Genomic DNA, 13,936 nt, shown 5'->3' with positions numbered 1-13,936 from the left:
AGAGTAATGACAGTATTTTCAGAGACACTAAAACACTGTTACTTAGAAGTGAGAGATCGGATATAAAGAGATCTCAGTTCAAATTATAGGAGATTAAAGGCTGCACTTGTAATTTCTGCATAGGTTGAGCTTGCGTGGCATGAATATAGAAACATCACTGACAGAAGCATACGTTCCACAGATTGAATGGAGCAAAATAAAGTAAACTTGCCGTGTGGCTTCAGAAACCACAGCAAGTGAGCGAACATCACATCCAATTATTTTTACGTCCATATGGGATCTTTTTATCTGTTATTAAATGGTAAAACAGCATTTTTTTTTTCCCAGTTTGAATGACGAAAGATTTTGCCACAAACTTAAATTTAGAGCTCGTACAGTATTCATTTTGGACGTCACTCAGTATTTATATGTATGTTGTGCACTTTGCTTCAAATACTTAATTTAGCGTCCTTGTTTGCTGAAGCATGATGTATCATTACATGAGTGGGAATTGTGGTTTCTTCATTTTCATAAACCAAAAGTGACTCATTTATGGTGATAAATGATTGGGTGGTGTTTTATGCTTTCAAGCTTAATCATCCAACTACTTTGAGCATCTTTTTTGTTTTTAGTATATTATTTAGTATATTTCTTTCTATTTCTTTATATATTAATAGATGCAGAGAATGCCTTAGAAAGCAAGTCCTTTAATGCACATAACACGTTGCTTTAATGCAGCCAAAATAGAGGCAAAACCAAAGTAATATAACTCGCAATGAATGTCTTTTTGAATATAAATACATCTGTTTTGATGACTCGTGGTGAAAAGCTGTTAAGGATGATTTTATCATTTTATGCTTCACCATGTTTTACACTTTTGTGACTTATCTAATAGTGAGAACAGGCACAGTGGGGTGTCTGGCGGAAAGTTTGATGTCAAGGATTACTGGTTTTGGTAAAAACTTAGCAGCGGTTTGTGGATGGCAAGGCTTTCATCTGCAGCCTCTAATTGGACGGGCACAGTTGAAGAAGTTGTGTTTTCATTGAGATTTCAAAGTACAACATCACCAAAAATTAAAGGGATACAAACGGAACCATGTTTAGATAGGTGTTGAAAGTTTAAGATTAAAGCTCAACATGGTCTTGTTTAAATGTGTATCCTTGTACGAAAAACATAAAACAGTGACAAAAGATATATTGGGAACATGTTGTCGTGTTGGCAGCAACGTCACGGGAAATAAATGGCACATGTGCAAGCAAAGGTTGCCACAGTAATTGGGAGCTGCCTTTAGCGGTTACCACTTAGAGCAACAAGCGGCTGAATTACAGCGCTCGGCATTAGATCAGACATCATTTGCAGTCTTTGGCATACCTCGAATGTCGCAGAGTATTTTACTTCTTTTTTTTTTTAAATAAATCTTTCCTTATTCACTCTTGGAATTTCCATAACAAAAAGTCAGCCATTACCAGTCGAGAATTAGAGAAAGAGGATTAGACAGATTTAAACAGAAATGATTGATGCCACCCACCGTCACATTGTATAGTAACGTATTTGTTCCACTATATTCCGTCAGTTCTTCTGGTCATTCATAACTGCAAAGTCCAAGTAAGCTTCTTCTTACCTGCTTTTTGCACAATGAGCCACAAAAACATTAAGCATTGTATTATATTACATTGCATACATCTGCTGTTGCATGATGGATTTTTCTTTTTTGCAGGTTTTTGTAGATAGTTTCAACACACACACAATCAATTATTCATGTTGATGTAGTTGTATGGTTCTTATTTCACCTGCGTTTGTTCTTATATGAAGCACAAAGTGCCTACGACAGACAAATACCAGAGTAACTTCAAAAGCAAGCTCAGGTAATGCATTTTAAAACTGCAATACCTTAAGTATTTCTCAAAGCTATGACTCCTGGGCTTTGTCTCTTCAACAAAGCACAGTATTGAATTTGCCGTCACTTTTTAAGCCGTATTGAATATATAAGCTACTGATGTCAACCGTAAGGTCCATGGCTCAAAACCAGCCTTCAAGAGGCTGCAATCAAACCAAGAAAACTGTAAACATTGACTTTTATTTTTTTCAAACTAATTTCTTTAGAAAGTAGCGGACACAACACCAAACTGAGGCCTGAGCTGAGATATCGGCGATGTTGACATGAAAAATTGCAAACTGCACTGGTCTCAAAGCCAGTGTGAGTTTGTAAACACAAACATAATGCAACAGCGATATGAGAAGTTTTTTATAGCCATTTCACTGTATTAAGGACCAAAAGGTTTCATTAACATTGGCTTTATGGTAATGTTCCATAGTAATTGTTTGGTTTTGTGAAACTAGTGAGATTTTCTTCCTGTATATTCTGCGCCACAACAAAATAACCTTTACATTTTTAAATTCAAAGGTTACTATGGCCCTATTTTACTGAAGATGTTTGTGGCCCTGAGCTAAAATGTGTAAGACACCCCTGCTATAAACATTTTATATCTGAGACATTATACTTAGACATGTACTCACATAGTCCACTATCAAGCCACTGGAGCCATCTCTTGTAATTAATGGTCAAAATGGTCTGGGGCAGAGTAATAACTCAGCTACGCTCAATACGAATATTTTTAAAAGGGCTTAAAAGTAACAAAGTACAGACAAAAAGCAGCACTCCCCCATCAAAACTACTACACATACATGTTACATAATGTTATAATAATAAGGTCCGTCCACTTCAAAAGGAAGCTGTGGACCGCAGCTGTGAACTCGGCTCCAACCGACACCATGTAACTTATAGCGCTGGTTAAGACTGAAATAGACATGATTCACAGCTGGAGAAATCGATGTCATTCATTGTCAAAAATGTCATTAACTACAAACATGTGTATTTTTCTTCTGTATGACTGTATAACTCTTGAAATTCTCTGTACAAAAAAATACATAAAAAAACAAACCAAATGCACATAATTTGTTTACCTTACAACAAATTTCCAACTGTTTATATACTGGAGTGATATTTCGTCCAGTCATGTAATTAACCCTGTCGGGAAATCATCCTTCAAACACAAGTGAAGCGTAAAAGCTTGAAAGTAACAACCATCGATTGGTCGGATGAAAAAAGGTTCCCCCGACCGACACATACAATGGGGATGGGGTGGGGGTGTGGAGGGGGGGGGGAGGTCAACAGAGGCTGTAGCTGCGTGGGCCAACAGTGGAGGAAGTCCTCTGAGCTAGAGCAAACAAATCCATTGTTTGAAATCCCGCTCGGCTCTGAAAGAAAACTGCATGATACCATGTGAAAGCAGGGCAGATGGCAGCGGTTGTTACCACACTTCCACATGCAGGGGAAACGTGGCCTGCATGGCAGATAGTCTGACCTGTGATATCCAGAGTTTGCGGTGGCGAAATTTAACGGCGCCGCATTAAAGTAGGGGAGCAGGTGAGCCGATTTCGCCTCAAACAGAACGATACCATGAAAACAGTATTCACATCCTGCCAGTCTCACACGTTCATACATGATTTCCTTTTTTTTTTTCTTTTCTTAGTAAGAGAAATGTGGTGCACCTTTAACCTGATCCTGACTTGGCGACAGACTTGACTGTAAACGACTGCCTGCCATTCACACAGCAAGGTCAAAATATAGGCGGCAGAATGCGAAGCCTGCAGGATATTTGTGGCTCAGAGTTGGATATCTGATCTGCGCCTCACGAACAGCGACGGCTTCGCGTCCGAGCAAAAAAAATGGCAAGTCTGGAAATAAGGGAGGCTGCTGCACTGCCAACAACACTGGGAGTCGGGAGTGACTCGCGGCACATGCTGGTCAGCAGCACAGAGGCCGCGATATCTCATGCAGACAAAGACGAGCCGAGCTCTTCCTGTTGCTGATTGGCCTCCGGGGCTGCGGTGAAAGCGGGAGAGTGGTAAATGTTGATATAGCAGCACAGCTCCTCCATTGTGAGGCCGTTTGGTATGAGATCTGCCCAGCACCCAACGGTCCGTCCGTCCCCCCCCCCCCCCCCCCCCCCCCTCCCTCGCCACCACAGAATGGTGAACGTTCGTGAAGGCGGGGGAACAGTGACTGGCGCTCTGCGGTGACTTTGTGCGGCAGAGAAAAGCCGAATAAATAAACACGGTCGGAGGCTGACATGGCCGCTTTTGTTCGCCTGGCCACAGAGAATCAGCCAGTGTGTCCCAGAGGGGTGGAGGGGGAGAAAAAAAAAAAAACTCTTCACAAAGGTTACATTTGTTATGGGTTGAAAATAGTCCGAGATAAAGCGAACTTTGATGTCTGTGATTGTGAGGCCGGAGTTTACACAGTGAAACTAACATACAATCACAAAGAGGAGGAGCTGAAACTACAAACCGCTTTCTTTTCTTTTCCATCCGACCTTAGAACTCATCACTGCGTGGTCAATGGGGGGTATACAGCTGTTGAAATGCGTTTAGTGTACTAAAGGTTAGTAATCATATCAATCTGGCGACGAACCTGCCTCTATCCACCCGGTATGCACCGGTACACAGTAGCGACACTATAAAGATGGAGCTTTATTCACACGTTTTGATCTTACCGGCTTAAACAATGAGGCTAAATTATGGATTTTTTAGGATAAACGAGCTTAATGCTCATAATACAAGGGCGATGCGTTCAGGTGCATCACGTAACTCCACTCTGCTGCGCTCCGTGGCTGACCAGTCGTTCTCCTCAGAGGAAAATCTCCTCTCCTCCGAATCACAATCAGCAAATACTATCAATACAGATAAAACCCTGAGTGTTTGTGTATTTTTGCAGCAATCCATTGGCCCTCTCTACCTCAACCGCCCCTTCTCTCTTCCTATCACACCAGCCCACCACCATACCACGGAACTAATTTTTCTTTTAAATAAAGAAAGTAAAGAAAAACGCAACCCCACTGTGAAATGCATGCCCTTTCACAACGTAGACACTTGTAGGGCCTCTACTGTATATGTACAAATGTGGGGGTTTTTTTCTCTTTAATTTGGTGGGTAATAGCGGAGACTGTGATTGGTCGGTAATCATTCGATTGTGTCACAATCTGCTGCTGCCAACACGAGTCGAAAATGCGCATTGCGAGTTGCATATATCTGACTGTCCTGAAACATTAAGCCAGAGGGCAGGAGCAGGAGACAAACAAAAATAAAACAAAATATGTGGAGATGCGGAAATTGAGAAAATGTGATGTTAGGCTGTGAATTCTCCCGGGGGGGTCTGACTTTGGAGATGCCTGGTTCAAAAGGAGCAGTTTTAGACTAACGAACCCCAACGGTGAAACTCAAATCAAATGCGTCAACAAAGAAAATGCAAGCCAAATTCTAACTTTTGCTGTTCGGCTTATGTTCTGTTGTACCTAAGCTTCTTATATTGTTGGCACTAGGGAACAAGCATTTGTGGGATGAGCAGCAGAGCATGAACGAGTTGTCAACGTGGCTGTGTATGTTTGTTTCACAAACATAATTAAAGGTAGTTAAACTACCAATAAGTCTCATTTCTTCAGGCTTCAATCATCAATTGCAGAATAAACCATTTGGCCTTGGCAGGGAAGACATGCCTTTTTTATTATTATTATTATTATTTTTAAAGGGCACAATCCACACAGTCATCTCTGCTGCTCATCCCATTAATGTTCCTTTCCACTGCAACACCATTAAACAGGGAATTCAACAAGTTTTGCAATAGTATGTGGTAAATTACAACACTTCCGTACTTATGCAGTTTGTGGCGATGTTATATCAGGAGGCGATGACCCTGTGCCATGAGGGAAGGAGGAATGCGAGGTCCTGCTTTCCTCCCTCCAATGCACCGAAATAGATCGGACATGAGGTGAAAAGAAGCTGCTGTTTTGATAAGTTCCCCCCAGAACTCTGTGTTGAGATGAAGGTGGAGTGTTTCTTTCGCTATGAATTTAATACGTCTGCTGTGGGAGATGTTGAATCCCTAAAGAAACAAGGCAATAAAGTAAATAATGTGTCATTTTTAGTTATAGTCAAACGATAGAAAATGATGAACACAACAAAAGCAACCATTTAAATCAGGGGTGTCAAACTCATTTTAGTTCAGGAGTTTCATACGACCCAATTTCATCTCAAGGTAGTGCCAAGATAACTTTGAAATTTAAAGTTTAAAGTTTTCCTGATGATCAGAATGTCTATATTTTCCCAAAATCAAACAAATATTTGGGAAAATTACTACAATCTCAACTTAGAGCCAATTATAAATAAACCTTCTGGTGCAAAATACAGCAAAAAGTCCAGAAACTTTCTTTTATGGCTTTTATATTATGCATGAGTCCGCTACTCTATTAAAAAATCTATCATCTTTGAAATTTAAACCATTTGCGTGCTGGTTTTGGCCCGAGGGCCTTATGTTTGGCGCCCGTGAGTTCTAGCTTGATAGAACAGATACACCCTGGCTTTTAATTATACAAAACTAAAAACAATGTAACTCTTAAACAAGACAGACTGAATCCTTCAAAAGATTACATCACAAATCCCACAAGCTCAATTTTGTCAGATCGCATTAAAAAAAACAACCTTACTAAACGGAGCTAAAATTGACAGCTCGTATTGATATTCAATGGGGGAAGGCTTCACTTCTCAGTGATGAACTTTAAGGCTCACCAGGACACACAGCATGTGCTTAGAGAAGCAGCACAAAGTAAAAAGAATGGACAATCAGTGTTGGATGAGGTTATTGTTGAATGCAGCAATCATGCATCAGAGCAGCTTTTCATTCAGCTGTTACCTCATCATAAACCCATAAGTGTTGCTCCAGAATGTGTCACTTTTACACAGGAAAAAACTGCCACATGAAAAAAATTTGCCAATAAAAGAGGTTGGTTTTTTTTGCTCGTGAATGCCTCAAGTGTGAGTGCAAATATACCATTATTTAGATTACATTTCCAACTACTTTCCAAACATAACATGACAAGCTAAAACAAACGCATATAATCAAACTGTTCTATATACAATACCTGAAGAAAGTGGCTGAATTACAAAAATGAGATGGCTTAATTCATACCAGGGGACAACTTTCCCTGGAGAGAACATGCAAACTCCACAAAGAAAAGCTCTCAACTGGGCTCCAATCACTTTCTGTCTGTGAGGCAAGCACGCCACATCACAGTGCAAAAACAAATCACATAAAATAAGATTTAAAACATTTGTCTGATTGAAAAGAAAAAAAGAAAAAGAAAAAAAAGGCTGAAACAACTATTTAAGTTTCATTAAACACTTGTTGGCATGAGACAAACTTCTGACAGCTTACCCCCCCAGTACCCAGTCAGTATGAAATACGTTTAAAATCACATCGTTATGGGTGATTATAACCCCATCAGGAGTTAATAAAAGACTGGAATCACCGAAGCTTTAAAATTGACTTCCACAGACGAACTGTGATAACTTAATATTTTAGAAATACCCTCAGGTCTGGTTAAATGAGGAAAAATTGAAGTTTCGCTTTTACAAATCGGGTAAAAAAAAAAAAACATTACGCATGGTGGAAATTGGGATCAAGTTTGCCTTGAGCCACAAACGTGTAAACAAAGCGTAAACAGGAGTAAACAACATCTTACCTGGTAAACAAACAGTCCTGCTCGGTATCGGAGCGAGATCTGCGAAAGACGCCAACTTACACTTCAACAAGCGCAACTTCAACTTTTGCGCTTAAAAAAGAAATAACATTTTGAAAAAAAAACAAACTCTGTTTGTATACTCCGCTTCAGTCCTGCCGGAGGGAAAAGAAGTTCTCCACAAGATTAGCCACTTCCTCCTGACAACTTTCTGTGTCCCGCTCCGAGATGCGAGGATGAATTCGGGGCTGAGTTTTAGTGGGAGGTGGAGGAGGAATGAAGTTTGAGGAAAGATCCTGGCCTGTTACTGACTCCTACAGGCGTGTCCGAGTCTGAGCTTTCTTCTGCTGCACACCCAGCAAAAACACATGTCTCATTCATTTAAAAAAAAAACTAACCAAAAACAAAACTCATGCGTCCAAATTTCTATCAGTTTGGCAGCTGTTTATTCTGACTGAATGCAAATAAATCTAATCAAACTTTGACATTGTGAGTCGATTTTAATGCGGACCCTGCTGCATGTCATATCTTTTATCTCTTAATCTGAAATAATGCAAAGTAAAACCAGATTTCCGGTATTGCTGGTACCGATACACTGCCGATACTTTGAACAGCGCTCCAAGTCAAAACATGAAAAAACAAACAAACGGATCTATACAACCAGTCAAAAGAAATAGCATATAGATTTTTTTAAAAATTATACAAACAAACAAACTTAAAATAAATAAAACCACATTTAAAAAAAATATAAAAACATAAAATAAATACAAACACATTTAAAATATAACCACACTTAAAAATAATATAAACATACAAAACATTGAAAGAAATATATTTTGATTCTGAAGAAATATAAACATATTGAAAGGAGATTAAAAAAAAACATCTTCACTAGCAAAAGGAATAAAAAAGAAAACAAATATACATGTCCTACTAATGTGTATAAACTAATCTAAATTCAATAATGAAACTACAGAAAAGAGCAATTACTTATTAATACGGCTTATTGTAATTTTACAAATCCATTTTAAGTTGAAAGAAGGCAAATGGCAAGTATAATTCAAGATGATTGTTTATTTTTGAGTTATGTAAAATGAAAACTGACATACAATATCGACGTGTGTCTTTTCTGGGAGTTAAACTAAAAATGTATCGCTCATTGTTAAGTTTCATAAAAGCTGTAAAATACGTGAGGGAAAGAGGACATCATCATTAATCATCAATATTTTGATGCTATGTTCTTAAGATATTTGTGGGTTTTTTTTTTATTTTGCTGTTTGTAAATTGTATATTATAGAATTTATATAAAGGGCATAGAAAAAAGCCGCTGGTTCCAGCCTATTAGTTTCCTTGGCCATGTGAAGTAAACAGTACGAGGTTGGGATTGTATTTTCTCTGTGTTAATCCATTTATTAATCCATTCATTTATTTCATTATTTTTTCATTCATTCATTCATTCATTGTAGCCAACCATCACAGGAGTAATTAGGACATAAATAGTGTGGTGAGCTTGAATTTTGATAAAGAAAAAAAACACATCTATCTGATCACTTTAATTAAATAAGTATTCATGTGAGAATTTCTTCAAAACTTGTTCCGAGATTTTGGTATTGAACACATCACTGGTTCAGTCATACGAATCATAAGACTATTCAGTCATATTCAACTCAATTAATTGGCAGCAATAAAGAAACTACTGCTGTTATGAGTGTTCATATGTCCAAATCAGAAGCCTCCACAGTGTTTCCTCCTGCTGCCATGTGTGTAATTAACAGATAAGAGTGAGCAGCAAAGATGGAGCGGGGGGAAAAAAGCCAACCTGTCATCTCAGAGTCTTCCTTTGGGAATGTTTTACTTGACTGCAACTGAATCAACAAAATGCACATAAACACCGTCTTCAACTATGTTTTTGTTTTGAAGCAAAAATAGAAGGCGTAAATGTCCCACCCAAAAAAGCCAGATTATTGTGTTAATGTAGTGTTGTTGTGACACATTGCCTGAGCTGTCAGTCTGATTCATTCATTAATCTGAGGTAAAGTTACGTCAGTCGGTTGGAGGAAGATTTTAGTGGCACTTCAATGACAGAAAGATGCACAAAGAGAAGAAAACAAACATACAGAGAGGAGCAGACAGCAGTGATCTAATGTTTCTATGCTTTGTATATATTGTATAAATTGTCACAAATGCAGGAATAGGAATAAAAAGGAGCGGTGAACTAAAATAATAATAACAAAGAATATTTAAGGGTTGTGCTGTTTGGTGCAGTTGTTGAGAGTGGAGTGCAGAGTGCAAAGATGCATACAGATAATGAGAGATTTTATTGCTTATACAGTATGCTTTCCACCCACACGCTGACCCATCAGTGTCTAAAGAAAGAAATAAGGCACACAATAGTGCACTACAAATATAGGAACACAGATACAATGAATAACATCTCAAGATCTACTGTTAAGAAATTTGGTTTTGAAAAAAATGGAAGGTTTTTTACAATTTGCTTGGTAAGTTTGGCCAGATTGGAGCCTATTGTGGACTGTCTTTGGCCCACGGGTCTTATGTTTGACACTCATTTCTTCTGACTTTGAAACACTTAGTAAACCCATTCCTGGGGAACCCAGTGGTTCGAATGTTTCATAATTCTACAAGTATAGCCGAGATGTATTTAGGCCCATTCAATGCTTTATAAACAAGTATTAAGATTTTGATGTTGCTTCAGACAAGACCGTAGAATCTAATTAAAGTTTGTATTTGTAGCTACAGTATATGTCTAATTTCCTTTTTCTTAAAATTCTGATCTCAAAACAATGACAGAGTTCCGACAAACCTCACAAAAGTCCATGCACATCATTTTATGTTGCAATCGGATTAAAAAACAAAAAAACAAACAAAAAACATGTAAACTTATTCGTGTGGTCCCTTTGTGGTGTTCAGAACTATGCTACTCTCTCATCTGTCATGGTAATTGGGAAAAGACATTAAACAAGAAGAATTGTTATTATTTAAAAAATAAATAAAACACTGAAGACCTTCGGCTGACCTTAAATGTACAATAATCATGGTTCGTTTTCTGTAAAGAACAGAAGAACATTGCCTCTGTGGGTCAGAAACTTAATGTCATCCCTCAAACTAAGTGTCTTTGGATTTGCCTGCTGTCATGACTACAGCTCTATTAGCTGAGACGGATTTAAAAGACATGATCATTACACTGCGCACACGGGGTCGCCTGATGGATGGTGTCGTTTGAGCAGCGAAATGGACTGTGTGTGTTTAAACTTGTTGTAATGACAGCGTAGTTCGAAGCTCATCTCCCTGCTGATCTTTCAGTGCTTTACATTCAGGAGCAACACGAAAACTGTTTCGACACTATATTGGTTTTTATTTCTTTTTATCATCCAGTTCAATGCAGATCATTAGAAGAGGACATGACATGCAAAACTTTTGTTGTGTTTTAAGGGCACATGACAGCGGTGCTCCAACTCCATCATCGCATAGACCACGAAAACAGACACCGTTTTCAAAATGTTATGTAAACACAAAACTTTTCTGAAACAACCCCCCTCCCCCCGTCCCTCAAAAAAGCATTTTTAAATCCTGCTAAATTAACTATTGCCGGTTTGTTATGTGTGGAGAAATTGGGCATTGCCTTGTACTAAAATGATACTAAAATGATGCAGATTTTTCATAACAACATCTTTAGATCTAGGTTTTACTCCCTGAATGCTCATCCTCCAGCTTATAAACACTCCCAGTCAGAGTTTGCTCACTTGTCATGAGTCAGACGTGACACTCTAAAGAGCACACGCAGGTATGGCCGCTAATTTGCATCACAGCAGGAGTCATCATTCGCCTCTAATTTGGCCTCTCGTCTCAGAGGCGGTAATATAAACAGCGCTGAAGAGAAGCACAGGTGGAGCATGCTGGGCTAATGACTTGATGGCCGGTGCGGGAGTTGAGCTGGAACAGAGCCAGGCCGGCACTAATTGCAGTACCTGCGCGTGCCCGGGGTGATCGGTGAAGCCTGTCATACAGCTCACTCTCCGCAATAACAAAGATGACCACGCAGAGCAAAGCATGCTGGGTGAAAGTACAGGATTCACCGTTGAGGAAAACCAGACGTCGACGGGATTTTCTCTCCACGCTTCGTTTAAGTTTCAAACTAAATACACGACATTCAACGCGGGAATTGTGCAATAATTCATAATGCCACGTCGCGTAAGTTCACAGCAAATACACTGTCAAGGTTGTGAAGAGTGTAGCATTACACAATCAGAGAAACTCAGAAAAGCACTTCTGCAATATAATTATCCCTATGTAGCTCGTCATTATGATGATCGATGTCGATTAGATGGCAATCGTCTCCTAAATTGTCTGTAATTGCATCAGTGCGTGCAGCATTAAATAGAAAATCCTATAACCAAACGCCCTTTATTGTCTGCATGCTCAATAACAACGTGAAGGGTTTGATAATGAGCTGCACATTAGTTCAGAAAATATAAGCAAACATCAGAGCAGACGTGGGCAAAGGCCTTTGCTTTATCCTGACTGGCTCAGAGTAATCTAACTGTAAACAATGGATGAAATGAAAATTGAAGAATCTATGTATGCACTGCAGCTTTGTTTTTTGTTTTTTTTAATCAATCAATAAAAAGTATTGTTTTGTGCTCATGGATGTTTATTTGGCTGTTTTAGCCATGTTGGATCAACATGCAAACCCACAGTTAAAAAGGAAATCGTGACGTTTTTGGATTTTTAATCAGATGTGGACATTTAAGTACCTTTTAGCTGAACTGAAGGTAAAGCTTTTTTGTAGAGTTTCAGTTGCAAGTGACAATTCGAAAATGCACCAAAAACTTAGTGATAGTAGTTCAACAATACAATTAAATCACTAGTAGCTGTGTGCTTTAAAAACATTGGATTGTTTTCCTTATCATCTCTCTTCCTGAATCACAGGGGCTTCTCGAAAACTTCCTCAGCCAAGTCAGACCTCAGATACAGTTAAATTCTCTTCATCCGATCCAATTAGGTGAAGATCATTCAGTTGGAGTCAGTTCTGGTCCAATCAGGGTGTGTTTATTGTTGTAGCTGCCGGGCCCTTTGCTCTGACTGGTGGCTGGCTGGAGCAGGTGGGAAGTGTTTCTATCAGCTCTGTCAGAATGCAGACGAGAGCGGCGACCTTCGACAAACTGAGCTCAGGCACTGGGGACCTCACAAAAGCTTTACTCACACCGACTATCCATCTTAATTCTGTTTGAAAGTACACAGAGCCGCGCTTTAATAGACTGAGCGTTTGATGAGTGAATAAGAGGCATACGGGTTACAAAGCCGTGTGTGCCTTGAGAGAAGTACTCGTGACCCGAAGCCCATGCTTGATAATTTTGGGGTTTGTGTAAAAAAGATGCGACATACATACGCAAACAAAAAAGGGGTAAGTAGTGTTTAATGGGGAGATTCCTCCACACCACAGAGTATATGTAATGAAAATATTTTTTTATTCACAAAAACTACTATAATCTCAACATAAACCCAATTTTGATGAAACCTTGTGGTGGAAAATACAATGAAAATGTCTAAAAATCTTCTGTACCTGCTGCTTCATTTGTGTTTTTGCGATCTCACCCTGACAGCATGACTTTATCGCTAGTTTGTTAGCAACAAGATCACTTGCTTTCATTTAAAAATGGTATGTTTTCTTTGACATTTTTTCCAATTTGCTTGGTTAAGCCGGATTAGACCCTCTTGCAGGTTGGTTTTGGCCCACGGGCCTTATGTTTGACACCTCTGATCTGTAGTTGTGTTTGCAAAAATAAACTGACAGACCATGCTCTCATTTTGTTTAGCAAAGTGTTGCACTGATCATCTTTGACGACTGTCACAACCCCAGCTCACACATTCCTCCCTCACAACAAGAACAGAGTGATCAGCTGCTGACTGCACACTGCAGGGTGGCATGTGAAGCAATGGGTCAATAGCCAATCAGCACCTTTTGCCACTGAAGTGTCCCACAGTGAGACGGGGACAAAGCCACAGCTGGGTGCAGGACATTTCTAGGCCTCCACCACAGTACGTGGCAAAAAGCATCCTGGCTGTGTCATTGTCCTAATAAAGGATCTCAAGCATGAAAAGAACAAGACCCTTCGTATTTCTCAACCAGCAATGCAGATCTCACACAGAGAAGAAGAAAATGTCATGTTTTTGGGAAAAAAAATGCAATGTTATTTTCATAATTTTTTCTTCTCTGGGCTCATATGTCAAAGTTTCTCCCGCAAGGGAGTGACGGCCTCAAGCTCTCCCCGAGTAGTTAAACCTTCACTCTGACTGCTGATTGCTAGGTGGAAGAGGGCTTCGTTTTATGACTGAAAATTGCAACAGGGACTTCGACATGGCA

Source organism: Blennius ocellaris, assembly GCF_963422515.1.
Source record: "Blennius ocellaris genome assembly, chromosome: 11".
NCBI lineage: Eukaryota > Metazoa > Chordata > Actinopteri > Blenniiformes > Blenniidae > Blennius > Blennius ocellaris.
The sequence above is the reverse complement of the archived record's forward strand: the minus strand, read 5'-3'. Positions refer to the sequence as shown.